Genomic DNA, 15,338 nt, shown 5'->3' with positions numbered 1-15,338 from the left:
GATTGATGTAAATATTTACCTCCTTACAATTCCCATTTATTACTCTGCTTTGCAACTATGGACAAGCCTGCTTATTGCTTATTTAAAAACAGATAACACCCCTGTATATATACCCTGTGATTTTGCACAATTTGCTGCTCATTGGAATATAATTTTAACCCATAGAATTACTCATACTCCTACCAAACAATCCTGGCTTGAACGAGCACATCTTAACCTAATGACCTGATTTTAATTATATATATAATTATATATATAATTAAATATATATATATATATATATATATATATATATATATATATATATATATATATATATACCTTTGTAGAGGAAGATGTGGATCAGACTATGCTTGGCCTGGTGAAGGGATCCTCATGCTACAGGCCTTTTCCCATGGAGGTGACAGGGGCTCAGTATTATAAGGCACTCTCTGAAGATCAGTTTACTCAACATAGCCTGATTTTCTCCTTTAATTGATAAACTGAGATCCCAGAGGATTCTCTTGGCCTCTTGAGCCTCTTTATCCTCCCATTGGTACCAAAGATGAGAATATGAGTGGATTCTTCTTTTCCAAAAGAGGACCTCTCATTTCAGTTGAATTCCCAATACTGAGGGACCATTTGGGGAATGCTCTCTGGCAAAGGCTGTATTTTCATCATCAAGAGCATAAGTATCTTTTTTTCTAAAAGTTTAAATTTAACCACATTTTCAGTTAATTTTTGTCAGTTGTGAACACTTTGTCTCCTTAAACTTGAGGTATCTTTTACACTCTGAGCTGCAAGCTCATTATCATGTGCTTTTTTCTCATAGTACATAATCTGCCCCTGATAAGAATGAATGGTTCTCTCCAATTCTTTTGCAAGGTCTTTGACTTGCTTTCTATAGTTCTCCAGCTGTTCAGTTACATGGATGATGTTTTCATCCACTTTGGAAAGTTTTTCCTCTCACTCTACCTGGTAATTTTCCTCTACTACTAATTTTCTTTGGAGTTTCATTACATTTTTTGATTTAGTTCAACCTTGACATTAAATTTCTGCTGAAGATTGACAACATCTCCACATAAACAGGAGAACAGCAAAAAATCCAACAGCTGCATATATCACCAACTCCCAAGGATACCCATAAGGATGATGGCCTGGTTTCATATCCACAGATAATGATGCCAAAGCATTGTGTAATTCTTCCTGGACCAACCCCAAATACAGCTGAGGGGCAAACCTTAGCCCCTCCATCACAGTAAGGCTGCTTGCAGTTTGAAGGAGACATCAAAAAACTCAAGGAGAGACGCTATGGGCATCCAGGGAGTCCGCAAGATGATTCCTATGAGTCCCAGCAGATTCCATGGATCAATCAGCTACTGAAGACACAGCCTGCCCATCCACGCCCAAAGGCTGTGGACACTCAGGTCTTTGGTCAGGAATCAAACCTGCACCAGGCAACAGAGTATACCATTGTGTAAAAGTTCCAGGGGTTCAGGGCGGTGGAGCTGTGGGCATAGACATGGGAAGCCATAGCCATAGGCTCTCAGGGGCCTAGCACATTCAAGTGCCTGTCAGGGAAGTCTTGGCCCCTTCACTATGCTGTGCATCCTAAAGCAGTGCAGGTTCAAGTCTGTCCCAATTGAGCCAGAGAGGACTCCTCTCCATCCCAACCACCCCTTGGTTTAGTTTCATCCAGGCCAAGGTGGAGCTTATTATGTGCTATTCCATTCAGTCATAATGTCAACCAGTTTAATGCAACTAAAATTCTAAAACTTTGTAAAATAATTTAAAGAGCTAGTACATCATATATTTTTATTTGTACCACTTGCCCTTTTATTGTAATGACTCATTCCTTTTCCTCCCCTCCTGTCCACTCCCTTTTTCCTTCCTTCCTTCCTTCCTTCTTTCTCCCTTCTCTCCCTTTCCTTTTCTTCCAGTGTTGGGAGTTAAACCCCAAGGCCTTCTTCATGCTAGGCAAGCTCTCTACCACAGAGCTACATCTGCATCGTGTTGACACTTACTATAGAAGTAATCTGATTTATTTCTATATAAAAACTCTCAAGTGAGACTCTTACAAAAGTAATTTTTTAGAAAAGTTGCTAACATGGGCACAAATCAGTTGTAAAAAGTTGCTTCTTAGAAGTACTGCATATGTAATATTTCTTAAAAAAAAAAAAACAAAAAACTTGGGGTTGGGGATGTGGCTCAAGAGGTAGCACGCTTGCCTGGCATGAGCAGGGCACTGGGTTCAATCCTCAGCACCACATACAAATAAAATAAAGATGTTGTTTCAATGGAATACTAAAAAGTAAATGTTAAAAAAATTCTCTCTCTCTCTCTCTTAAAAAAAAAAGAAACTTGGAATTTAAGTTGGCTTTCATGTCAATTTTTGTAGACTACCACTTATTTAAGTCTTCAAAATCTTTTTCAGATGTTCTTTTGACCACTTATAGGATGTAAAACTTCTAAGTAACTGGGTAATTATAAATATATAGCAAAAAGAAGGATAAGATATGACTCTTTGAAATGGCTTTAGTTCCTGTAGATGAATTATATTATTGTTAAGATAGAGTTCATTGCTTGATGTAAATAAAAGACATCTAATATATTTTTGTTCCTAGTTATGCTTGAGTTTTTGATCAGCCAAATCTAGTGTTTGAAGGAAAGCATTCACTAGTAGTCTTTGGTTTCCTAAATGTCTCTAAAGTTCAAAGGCATTAGGCCACCATGTATGATTAGACCAATTCTATTTCTAGGGCCAGAGTTTTATCAATGTAAACTAAAACTCTTGTCCAGTTCCAAAGGGTATGAAAGTTTAGAAACATTTTAACAAATGTAATTATGTGAGGTTACAAATATGTTAATTAGTTTGTGGTGAATATTTCACAATATACATACCTGTATCAGAATCAAATTTATCAATTGGGCATGGTGTCACACACCTGTAATCCTAGGAGCCATTTAAGAGGCTAAGGCAGGAACATCACAAGTTCAAGGCCAGCCTCAGCAATTTAGGGAGACCCTGTCTCAAAAAAAAAAAAAAAAAAAAAAAAAAAAAAGACCACAGGCTCTTCCAGATCCATTAAGCTATAACACCATGTCCTGCTGTCCTTTGTCACCTCATGACCCTGTAGGCCTCACTGGATGGTGATATTCAATTATAGCAACAGAAATCATACTAAGTTTCAGAGAGATTACTGGTCAAGGCACACAACTAAAAAGCAACAACTCTGGGACTCAAACCAATTGTCTCCAGTTCTATGCAAAATAGAACCAGTTAGCCATCAAGTAAAACACATAAAAACCAGGCTGAAGTTTCTCTTTATCTGCCAGAGCTGTTTCTCTTTGATGTAAAAGTCACTAAATGAGAGTAGCTTGCTTGCATTTACAGCATCTGTATCAAGGTACCTACATTCAAGTGAACTTCCTGAGCCTTTTCCTCATCTGAACATGGAAGTCAATAACACTATCATCATCATCATCATCATATTCACTATAAAAGAGTTATTCCCATCATTAAAAGGACAAACAGAACAGACATCAAATGCTGTTTCATTCCTTTCCACTCTCCTTTTCCTGTTTCTTAGTAGAAAGGAAAAAAAAGTGAAGATTATTGAAAATCATTTTACTTTGAAGGATTATAGGATTTTCAAATGGTATAAAAACTATAATAGCATATCAAATACTAATAAGATACCAAACCACACCCAACCAAAAAATTTAAGTCTTAGTCAATTACCTTTGATTTTCCACTCTGTGACATGAGCACCTGGTCTTACCACTTATTTAAATGTGAGAAAATTTTGCACCATTCACATCATCATTCCCCAGATCACCAGAGATGATGATGACAGATGCAGTACCCCATGTACTTCCTGAACATTTCCAGAGTTCAGGAACAGCTATTTGTACACTTTCCCACAACTTATAATAACATTTCTTACCAAAATTCTAGTACAAAATGTTTTTCTTTGTAAGTGCAATATTCTGTTGTAGGGAATCAGTAGCACCCTATAATTAGAAACTAGTTAACTTGGTATGGTTGTACATGCCTGTTAATTCCTGTTGCTCAGGAGGCTGAGACAGTAGAATCACGAGTTCAAAGATAGCTTCAGCAAAAAGCGAGGTGCTTAGCAACTCAGTGTGACCCTGTTGCTAAATAAAATACAAAGTAGGGCTGAGGATGTTGCTCAGTGTTCAAGTGGCCTTGAGTTAAATCCCTGGTACCCCACCACCACCACCAAAGGAAAAGATTAATGTTTCCTTTCTGACACATTACCCTAGGAAATGGGAATCTTCATTCCAGAGAATCTACTGTGCAAAATTTACTGAGACATGTCAATTTGCTTGACAAAAGGATTCACCATCATAGTAAGAGATTGAAGGAGACATCAAGAAACTCAAGGAGAGACACTATGGGCATCCAGGGAGTCCGGAAGATGATTCCTATGACTCCCAGCAGAATCCATGGATCAAATACAACCAGTAAACACTCTCATGACTAAAATTATTGCTACAGTGAGAAAAAATTATCCCTCTTGGTAAACATCCCTGGACCACACCAGGGGTCCTCCAGGAGCCCCACAAATAACTCAGACCACCACAACCTGCAGCACTATGCCTTTACTCTGATTGACTGATACTTATGCCAAGGCAGTTGTAAAATATTTGAATATCACTCCTAGGTATCATCAAAACTGCTTCTTAAATAAGAATCTTTCTCCCCCCTAAAATTTTATACACTTTTCCCTTGAGCTATGTGACAGTGTTTTCTACCTAAAAAACACTAGCAGCTGAAAGTAAGATCTAACTCCACGAAATGCATCTCTTCCGTAGATGAGATTTTCACCAAATTATGTATGTTACAATTTAATTTAGAATTCATACACAGCCTGATTAAAGTTCTAAGCTGTGACATTAAATTTTTTAAACTACAGAAATACAGTATTTCCTTGTGGATGGTGCAATGTTACAATATAATTAACCATTCATTTTTTTGGAACCATGTATTACTAATCTATTTACTCATCCCAACTAGGATAACAATTCAACCATAAAAGGTATACAGAGATCATTAATGAAAAAGAAAAATTTTGGTTCTATTCCTGGAAATACTCAAGTTTATTAAACCACACAACAGTGTAGCACTTAGAATGCCCCTAAAAATTATAGAGAAGACCCAAAAAGATGACCATTATTCCTTCTGCTTATCATTAAACTGGATGCATTGGTTAAAAATGGGTACTACCCACTCAGTAAGAGCTTGTCACATGGAAAATAATTAAAATCAACATATAAATTTTTGAAGGAAAATATCTGAATTTGTAGACAGAAATAAAAGTCTTAATTTTCAAGAGAAAATGATTAGGTATTTGCAAATTTACAATTCACTAAAGCCATATCACCGTGATTTCATTACCTAACGTATGTAACAGTGCCATGAAATTTTACTTGACAAACAACAGCTTAGAACATAGCCAAACAGTTAAAGTTATGACAATAAATAATGATCAATAGGAAAGAGCCATGCACAAACAATTGGTCAAAACAGGAAAGTCAGACCTCTGAAGACACAGGAAGACACACAGATGTCCAAGAAGGATGCTTCCATGAGCACAAGAGGCAGCCACACAGATCACATTCCACTTGAATTTCTGTTTTTAAGTTAAAGATCTGATAGGGTGGCTAGGTAAAGCAGAAGGTCAACCCCAAAGGAGTCACAAGTGAAAGCCATTGACTTATCTCTGCAAACACTATTTCCAATACCTGTAAGAGACACCATCTCCTAGCACTTGAGCACATTAAAATACTCCATCCCAAATTGTACTTGCTCCTTCCAAGTTCTCCACCGTGTTAGCCAGGATCTCCTGCAAGGTCTGCAACAAGAGGGACTACTCCAGCCAAAAGCTCTAGATGGACAGGTCCTGGGGCACATTCTGCAAGAAAAGGGGGAGAGTTGTGAATATGTCACCAGTGTCAAGCATCCAGGCCCCATCTACCTTGGTGTCTGTCCTTCAGCTGCTTCACAGAAAGAGTGAAGGTCCTTGCTACCTCTGCACTGGCAGCTGCCCATCACCACAAGTCACTGTCATTACTGCTCTTGTTTCATAGATTATTACACTCAGGGTAACAAGTGCTGCCATGTCTGGAGTGTGTATCCTGACATGCACTGCATTGGAGCTTTGTCTGTAGTGCCTGTGGTTCCCTACGACAGGGACTATTACTACCACCAGAGAAAAAGAAAGCAGAGAAGTTAGGTCCTTTTTCCAAAGTCACACAGACACAAAATATTCAAGCCAGGATAGAAATTTGTACTATCCCATCTCTCATGTATTGGTTTTTAACCCACCGAGCATTCAATTGATTTAAACAATAACATTTAAGGTTGGGCAAGTGGGAGGCAGTGACACTTGTGTAATGTGTCTGCGCATAGAGGTGGGCAGCAGAGACGAGTATCCAGAGGCCACTGTGCCTGCTTCAGAGAAACAGGGATCCGAAGGCAAGGCTGGGGGGAATCTGCATTGGCCATGGCCACCACTGTGGGGAACAAGAACAAGGAGGAGGAGCCAAGACACAAGAGCAAATTAGAACATGGATGTTACATAAATCATTATAAGAGCTGCACACAACTAATGAACATTTCTAAAGCCTTTTCTCATTAAAGTACATCAAGATGGTTGAATCTGTCTCCTTGGATCTTTGGAGTGTCCTCAGTGCTTCTGGAAAAGTCTTGCCTTGCCAGCACAGGTTTTGCAAAGCATGTTTGCTGGGATCGTAAGTTCCCTCAGTTTTTCCAAGTGGAGGACTCTTGTTGGCTCCCATGATGCGCTTCCAGGTAACATCCTGCTGGTCAGGCTTCTGGATGGCATCAATCACAGCCCTTGGAATCCTAGCCAGTGGCGGCAGTGGAACCAATTGAACAAATGCATTAAGGATTCAGGGCAACACTATGGCTAATTGTAGTGCAAAAGATCTGTAGAGATCCCAGTGAGGATGGCAGCCTTGGGTGCAAGGCTGGAGGCCCCAGTGAGGGGTATACCTGTTACCATGTCCTAACACATTATGAAACTATGAATAAAAGGAGCCTAGAGACTTTAAATTCAGCAAATGTGACATCATCATTTTTTGATGACATGTTGTTGAAAACTGGTTCCACAGGGTAAGTCAATGGGATCCATAGCTTTTTCCCAACAAACTTAGTGCAGATTATTAAACCACTGCCTCAGCCCTCAGCCTCAGTACAAAGCACTATATGACTTTGAAGTGAAAGACAAAAAAGCAGCAGATAATGACCAACTTCCATTTGTTAAGGATGATGTTCTGACTGTGATCCGAAGAGTGCATATAAGCTGTGCTGAAGGAATGTTGGCAGAATAAATAGGAATATTTCTAATTTCCTACACTGAGTTTAACTTGGATGCTAAGCAGCTGACAGAATGGGATAAGCCGCCCATACCAGGAGTTGATGCTTAAACATGTACCTCAGCAGCTGCCCAGAGCAGCATTGCCCCAAAGCACTCCTGACACCAAAAAGAACACCAAAATCCCCACTTTTTCACTTCCCTCATCATGGCAAACAAGTCCTTTCATGCATCCCACAACTGCCACTCCATGGAGATCAGTGTTCCTATCCTCATCAGCTCCACCAACCCTCAGCGGCCACAAGGTTCAGAGAACTTTTTGAGCTTTCCTTTAGTGCCCCTTTTCAGATTCATGTGAATACTGCCGTGTTCATTGTGACCCCACACCCAAGCAGCCCAGTGTCAACTGGCCCCTTATTCATTTTCCCATCGGAAGTCCTCTCTCCAGATGCCCATGGAAATATGAATCCTCCCTTTCCAGCACTCCCTTCTCCTGGCTACCACTGTCCTCTCATGTCCATCCTGCCAGGTACTGTACTGCTTCTGCTGGAATGGTATCGTGGCTTGTGGCAAAATCCACTGCTCACAGGTTAGAAGATTGAATATTATGAAGATATTAGTTCTCCCCAAATTTATCTACATATTTGATGCCATCTCATTACAAATTCTCACAGTCAATTTTGTGGAAATGTGTATGTTAATTAAAATTTATAAAAACTAATCCCATCAATAAATAAATGAGGGCTGACTTTAGCAAACCAATGATTCCAGGTATCCAGAGAAGTTTAGGTATCTATGATTTCCTTACCAGCGATTCTTAAGTACTAGAAGAATATTATCCTAATTTAAAAAAAATAAACAAAGAAAAGAAAAGAAAAAAAAATAAAAGAAACTTCCGTCCCTGCTCCAGAATATATAATTTGATTTTCAAGAGTAAGCAGGTTTTTGAACTTTTAAATAGGTCAAAATTTTTTACTACAAGGCTGGCTCTCCATACATATTATACGTAAAATCTATGGGTTTAGATCTGGAGAAAACTTCATATAATATTCTGCAAGCCATTTAAGAAAAGGAGGGTCATGAAGTGTTCATGGTTCCTTTAAAACAATATACATTTTTCCCAAAGTCTACTCCTCTGGCCCCAAATTGTAAGTCGACCATTGAAGTTGAAAATTGCAGACAAAGATGATTTATAATGAAGGTAATCTCAAAAGACTAGAAATTTGTTTACCCATTACATCCCCAAGTCCAGAACCCTTTTATCCATCAGATAAATGTTGGTTGATGAATGAAAACTAGCAAGCCATTGGTTTTCAATATGCCTTCAGGAGAGCCCTAGAAATGAGACTATGCTGCAGTCTTGCAGGAAGTTTCCTTCTACCTATTATTCTCTAAAGTTGACACGAGAACAAATTCCTTAAATTTTAATTGATGGACAGCAGCCAGTGTCTTGTGCTTTGTGTAGTGCCAGTTTCTGAGGCATCAGATTGTATATATGGAAAGAAGAGCCCCCTGGCTAACACAGGAGCAGTAAGAGCTATTTTGTTCCATAAATATTTTTTGGACATGGAATATAATGAAGAATGATGATTTGACTGAAGATGGATTTAGAAGGAGCAGTATATAAATAAGAAAAAGTCTAATAAAAGTGATGAATATCTCACTGCTCTGAATGATTGGAGAAATGAATTCTATTTTAAACCAAAGATAATACTCTGAACAGGCCAAATTTTAGGTTAATATGGATCTATAATTTGCTTCTTTCATGCACTTGTCTTAACACATTTACAGAACACATCTGCTTTGTTGTGTGACCTTCTGGCTGAGTCCTGATGCCTCACATTTCCAGATCTGACATACCTGTAACACCCCGAGATATTGAGGTCAACATGAGGATCCTAAGTCCATGAAAATAAAACTCTTCTTCACATTCTGCAATTAAAAACAAGTTAAAAGAAAGGGATTCTTAACATAGGGTAACTCCTTTTTGAAAAGTCAAGAGGCTGTGATACATGATTTCAATTTTAAACTATCATCTTGATATGTTTAGGGCTTTAATTTATGAAACAATCAGGAAATCTTTATATTTAACTTTAAACACCTGAATATTATAAATCACCTTAGATGAACATTTAAGGGAGAGTTTCAGTGAAACTTCTGAACAACTTGTGACTTTTATTGTACAGCAATGATTTGGAAAAAATGATATGACGTAATCCTAGAGTATAATGTAGGGACACAAAAACAACTGTCAAGAATTAGGCAGACATTACGTTTAATCAATTTTTGCAGACTAAAAGTAATAAGTATTAAATTAATCAACACAGCTTAATTAAAGCTCTATGTGTAACATTTTTTATTAGACTTGTCATTAATCGACCTTTAAATGCTATCACAACTTGAACTCTGGGTTAAATCCAGATAATGAACCACTGGTGCCAAACAAAAAAAGAACAAACACTACTTTAATAGCCCTTTGTTTCCATGGGCCTTTTCCTGTTGTACACAGTGAAGACAAACAAGACTCCCTCCTTCCTCCCCAGGATTATCTACATTGTTGGCAAGATATCATATTGAAAGTTGCTGAAATCACTAAAGCAAAATCCTGAAAAGAGTAAAAGTGCAGTAGCTAAGGCTGGAAATGATAAAAGAATTTTCATTGTCTTCAAAGATTTTTTTTTCAAACTGGTGCTTCTTGCATTTTTTATTTAAATGTCACCATAATATACAGTCATATGCCACCTAATATTTTGGTAAACAAAAGACCACATATACAATAGCATGTACCACATAGCTGAGCATGAAGTAGGCTATGCCATGTAAGTTCCAAGATGTGTGCACAATGATGAAACCACCTAAGATGCTTTTCTCAGCGGTATCCCTGTTGTTAAGGGCATGACTGTATATTTAAGGATGCTCCAGTTTATGGTGGTAACGACTTACCTGAACATGTCTCCCAATTCCTTCAGCATTTCCTTCTTGGCTTTCTTTTTCTCTTTTTTCCTTCTCTTTTCCCATTTTGTTCTTTTTCCTATCAGTATGGTCCCCTTTCTCTTGGTTCCCATTTATTTGTCTCTCCAGAGAGTGCAAAGGCTGATCACTGGCTGTGGATATAGATTCTTTTCCTGATTGTGTACTTTATTCTCTGTCTTCTTCCACTGGATAATAAAATAAAAATAAGAAATGTGGTGAATCACAGCCACAAAAATAAGTAAGCAAAAATGTTTGAGGACTTTAATTTTCCACATTTTCTACAGCAAAATGGTCTTGCTCAACTTGGATGGCAACACTCTTTAATGTTGAGTAGAATTAGAAGGAAATATGTGATGGAGCTGGGGTTGTGGCTCAGTAGTAGAGTGCTCACCTAGCACATGCAGGGTGCTCAGTTCAATCCTCAGCACTACATAAAAATTAAATAAAGGTATTGTGTCCAACTACAACCAAAACAAAACAGCAAATATATATCCTTCTTGCCACCAACATTGCAACTTGCCTTCCCTTCCCCCAGTGACACATCTCAAATCCATGGTCACAAAACTCATAATACTTTTACGTGAAATTCTTCAAATCTTGTAAAGGTCCTTAGAATAAAATGTATACAAACATTATTCTTATACTTGCTGTCAGGGAGAGAATGGCTATGAAATGTAATTTCCATTTTACCCCACGAACTGCATGTCCACAACATTTGTGAGATGTGGTGGTAAGTGATTCACTTGTGTTCAAGTCAAATGCTGAAGAAACAATGTGAAAAATTTACATTCATCCATTGTGGCTCTTTCTCAACAACCTTGCATGTCCCACAGTAACATGGAAATGCATGATGTATACATTTCGTTGCAGTTTTCTGCTGAGGTTAGTTTGCATTCAGAACTGAGCAATACAGGAGATGTAAAATAACCAGCATTCTCTACCCCAAAGCCACTCCTGGCCAAGATCTGCTGAGCACATTCACTCCCTCCCTGGCTAAGGTGTCCATCAGCCATCAGAAGAGTCATGAATAAAAATGTTCTTTGTGTTCTCAGAAGACAGAAGGAAAGGAAGAGTTTATCCTGGAGCTGTTCTGTGGAAGATCTGGAAGGCTTGGAGGGAGCCAAGGCCAGATGAAGAAAGAAGGAAGCCATCCAGCAATAGCACAGAACATGGTAGCCAGATATGGCCCCACCTGGCTGTCTGAGGCTTGTCCACAAATAGCATGGTCCTTTCAGGGACCAGGAAAGTCCCAGCTGTGGAAGACCACAGACATCAATTGCTGATAGATGCAAGGTTGTTTGAGTACCAAAGGGAGCCAAGTGTGACACCTTAGAGGCTTCAGGACCCATTCTGAGGACCCAGGGACACTGGGGGCCTTTGTGAACCCTCATGGGGAAGCAGCCTACTGGGACTTCTGTGTGTTCACAGTGCTTTGCTCCTGCTCCCATCCAAGCTTCTCCCTGTGCCTGCCAATCAGGAGAGAGCCACTGTTAAAGTCAATCCTTATCCTAGATCTGCAGAACATCTGCCTCCAGGGCTGCAGCATGGGCAGTGAGCATGAGCTGCCACCCAGAGTCCACCACGCTGGTATGGGGCCAAGGTGGACTGAGCCAGCACCAAGGCAAACCAGGGAATATAAATCCACTGAGCTGAGGCAGCCCTGCTGGGCCCAGTGTGGATACCTGCTCTACACAGCGCTGCAGCCAGAACCCCCAGGCTCCATGATCCCAGGACCTCAACCTCCTGCTTGACAAAAGTGAGAAAATGGGAGTGGACTGAACCTGAATGTAAATTGAGGCTCAAGCATTGTTACAATAGCATCAGTACTTTTCCAAACCCTGATTAGCATAAGTTTGAACCAACAACACTGACCCAAGTGCTATATAAACCCCTCGCCTAGCACACTTAGATGATAACATGATATTGGGTCTGTTTTTGTCTCTATAGGAGTTCTGATTTTATTTTCACTTCAATTAAATTCTATTCCATTTACTCTTGCCTTCCTTATCTCATTAATTTAATTCTTTGGATGTGTGAGGCAAACCTAGAAAGACATTAGAGGTAAACTGCTAGACCTTATTGCAGCACTGGAGAGCATAGCAGAGGTTCAGAGCTATAACACTGAGAGCTATGATATGCCACTTAATGGTAGTGGAGAAGATTCAGACTTTGCTGGTTGTAACCTTCAAAGCTGACACTTGTAGATGATTTGGATTCCTGGCTGCTGAGCCAAATCAGCCATCCTTCTGTTTCTTGTCAAGATGCAGATATAGAGCTCATGTGGCCTGTGGACCTGAGGAGACTGCTATGTAGCCAAGGAGGTCCTGAGGTAGAACAGGCCAGTGATGAGGTAGATCATGGCAAGCTGTTCTGTCACTCTTCTGAAGCCTGGATTATACATAGGGGAACATTTACCACAGAAGCACACTCTATAGCAGTGCCACAGCTTCAGATACCCACTGAGCATGTGCAGTCAATGACTTCAGTCTCCTGCTTCCCAAAGCAGGGAGCAAAGTAAAGCTAAATGTAAATGGGGTTCAGGACTAACAATTTCATTATTGATTTTCCAAGCCCTACTTAGCATAAGTTTGGACCAATAGCAGTGAACCAAGGGCTCTATAAATCCCTAGACTAGCAAACTTGGCAGAGAAAACTGGCTATCTGTTCCTCTCTAGTGTGGCATGAGTTGTGTTCCTGTAACTCAATGAATTCTACTATTACACTCACTCATCCTGGTTTGAGAATTTCATTCTTTGAATTCATAATAAACAAAAGAAAAGCAACAGCTGCTGGGTTATACTACAACACTGGTGGTCATGGCCTGCCATTAGGAGCTGCAGCACTTCCTGAGTTCAGAGGCCTGCAGCTTGTGTATACCACACCTGGCAGCAGCAGCAGTGAATGAAGTTTCACCTCAAAACCCTGGTTTCCTAGGCATCTCCTCTTTGATTAGCTGCTAACACTTAAAGTGAGCCAGCTTGGCTGCAGTGTTCTGTATCTTCACAGACTGCTCACCAGCACAACTGGTGAATTCAGCTTCTTAAACTCTAGCTGTGTTACTTCTATCATTGTTGCTTGGGTATAGACAAAACTCTAATGATTGTATACCTTATCTGCATGTGGTGTTGAGATTTAAGACAAGTTTCAAGAGGGAGCCCTGGACCAGAATTCAGGGACCTAAAGATATATGCTAGCTTTTGCTGTGTTGACTATTCCACACTGGGTACTTAAAACCCTTGCAAAAATGACAATGGTACCTCCAGCCCCTGGGGATTACTACAAAAAAACACTTTGTGAAGCCCCAGATCCTCCCCACGGATACCCAAACCAGAGCAGAATAGTGCCTTGTGCCAGTAAGCTGAACATCACCTGAACAACCAACCTGGTGGTGTAACTGCAATTTCTGGACAGCATGTGTAGTCGTTTACTTCATCATTTTATTGTTATTTCACTGTATTTTCTTATGCTGAAGTCCATTGATCTACAGGAATGTATTTATCATTTAGAAAAGCATCTTGCTCTGGGAAGGCTGTGTTGGGAGGAATCAAGCTGGAATTCAGAATCACCTCCAGAAGAGGACTGCAGTCACTGCATGAGCATCACATGGGGACATGGCCTCCTTTCTAGCACAGTCATGAGACCAGTTTGAGATGAAATTCCACCACTTCTGTTGGTGGGATGAGTCTGTGCACACTGCAGGCCTCTTCAGCCAAGAAAGCCTATTTCAGTGTTTACTGTGAATCACAGCAGGGGATGCCTGCCCTTGTCAGCTCTGAGGGTCAGAACTGGCCAGGCCATGTCCTCCACTACCACTGAGCAGTGTGTTTCAGTTTTGTGCTAGAGCTCCCTGCCTGGGGAGGGTCTCCAGTATTGCAACAGACTCTTGCAATTCACTACCAACTTATTTCCAGGTTGTTCTCACACAAATCCAAAGAATGTCCCAGAAGATATGTGTCAAAGCAGTAGAATTTATTTAAGTATGAAAAATAGAAACAGAACACTTGCAATGGCAAGAAGGAATCCAACAGCAGGTTTTCAGTCCAAGTGAGCTAGTCTAGGGGATTATCTAGCAATTGGGTCAATGATATTGTTTCAGACTCATGATAATCAGGGTTTGGAAAAGTACTAATGTGATTGTCACCACACTGAAGCCTGAATTTCCATTCAAGTGCACCCCAATCATATTTTTTCACTATTGGTTGGCCAGCAGGAAGTTGAGGTCTTGGGATTGTAGAGGCTGGAGTTCTGGAGGCAGTGCTGTGTGCAGTCAGCATCCACCCTGGGCTAAGCCTGGTCTTGGTGTCTCAGGCCCACACCAATGTGGTGGGCTCCATCTGGCTACTACTTGCCACCCAAACTCCAGGCCCTGTGGGCAGCCATTCCATAGCTCTGGGACAAGGGTTGGTTCCAGTCAGGCATTATGATACAGGAATTTTACTCTAAAGACAACAATGATGAAAACATCAGGAGACTAAGGCACCTTTTTTCGACTCTCCTTCTACTATGAGAGTGGGACTGTTTTCCAAAGGCCATGGAGCTGAACGTCACAGCACTTGGGTTGCATTGCTGACCTATGAAGCCAGCTGTCTCACAGAAAGCCAGACATTAAAGAAACTAAAAAAAAGCAACACTTCATCTTTCTTCATTTAGTCTTGAAAATACATCTATTTTTCATAAAATATTCTAATGTGCAATGAGTTCAAAATAACTTAAAACAAATTAATAAATATTTCTAAAATTTCCCAATCTTTGTTTCACTGCAAATATTGATAGTTATTATCCACTCAAAGGAAATTGTTTGTGGGTCCTTATGATCTTTAAGAATGTGAAAGGATTCTGCAAGACTGGGAGAAGCTGAAGCAGGAGTGTTCCTGGGAAAGATGAACACAGTAAGGTCACTGGGGTCAGGGTCTGTGAGTGGAGGAAGGGCTCACATGGATCTGCAAACTTTTTTCTTAAAAACTAAATCCAGGTACAGAATTTCAGCATTCTGTGAGCTGGGTGGTTGTTATACCATACTTC

At 40.0% G+C, this 15,338-nt stretch overlaps 1 pseudogene; it reads left to right on the top strand.

Moving 5' to 3' along the window:
* Positions 1–7,051: 7,051 nt before the first annotated feature.
* On the top strand, positions 7,052–7,937 carry LOC124098525 (E3 ubiquitin-protein ligase SH3RF1-like; annotated as a pseudogene).
* The last annotated feature ends 7,401 nt before the right edge of the window (positions 7,938–15,338 follow it).

This window comes from Marmota monax, unplaced genomic scaffold (assembly GCF_021218885.2).
Source record: "Marmota monax isolate L192 unplaced genomic scaffold, Marmota_monax_Labrador192_F-V1.1 WCK01_AAM20220418_F8-fsc00029, whole genome shotgun sequence".
Taxonomy (NCBI): Eukaryota; Metazoa; Chordata; class Mammalia; order Rodentia; family Sciuridae; genus Marmota; species Marmota monax.
This window is presented reverse-complemented; position numbering and strand designations above follow the sequence as displayed.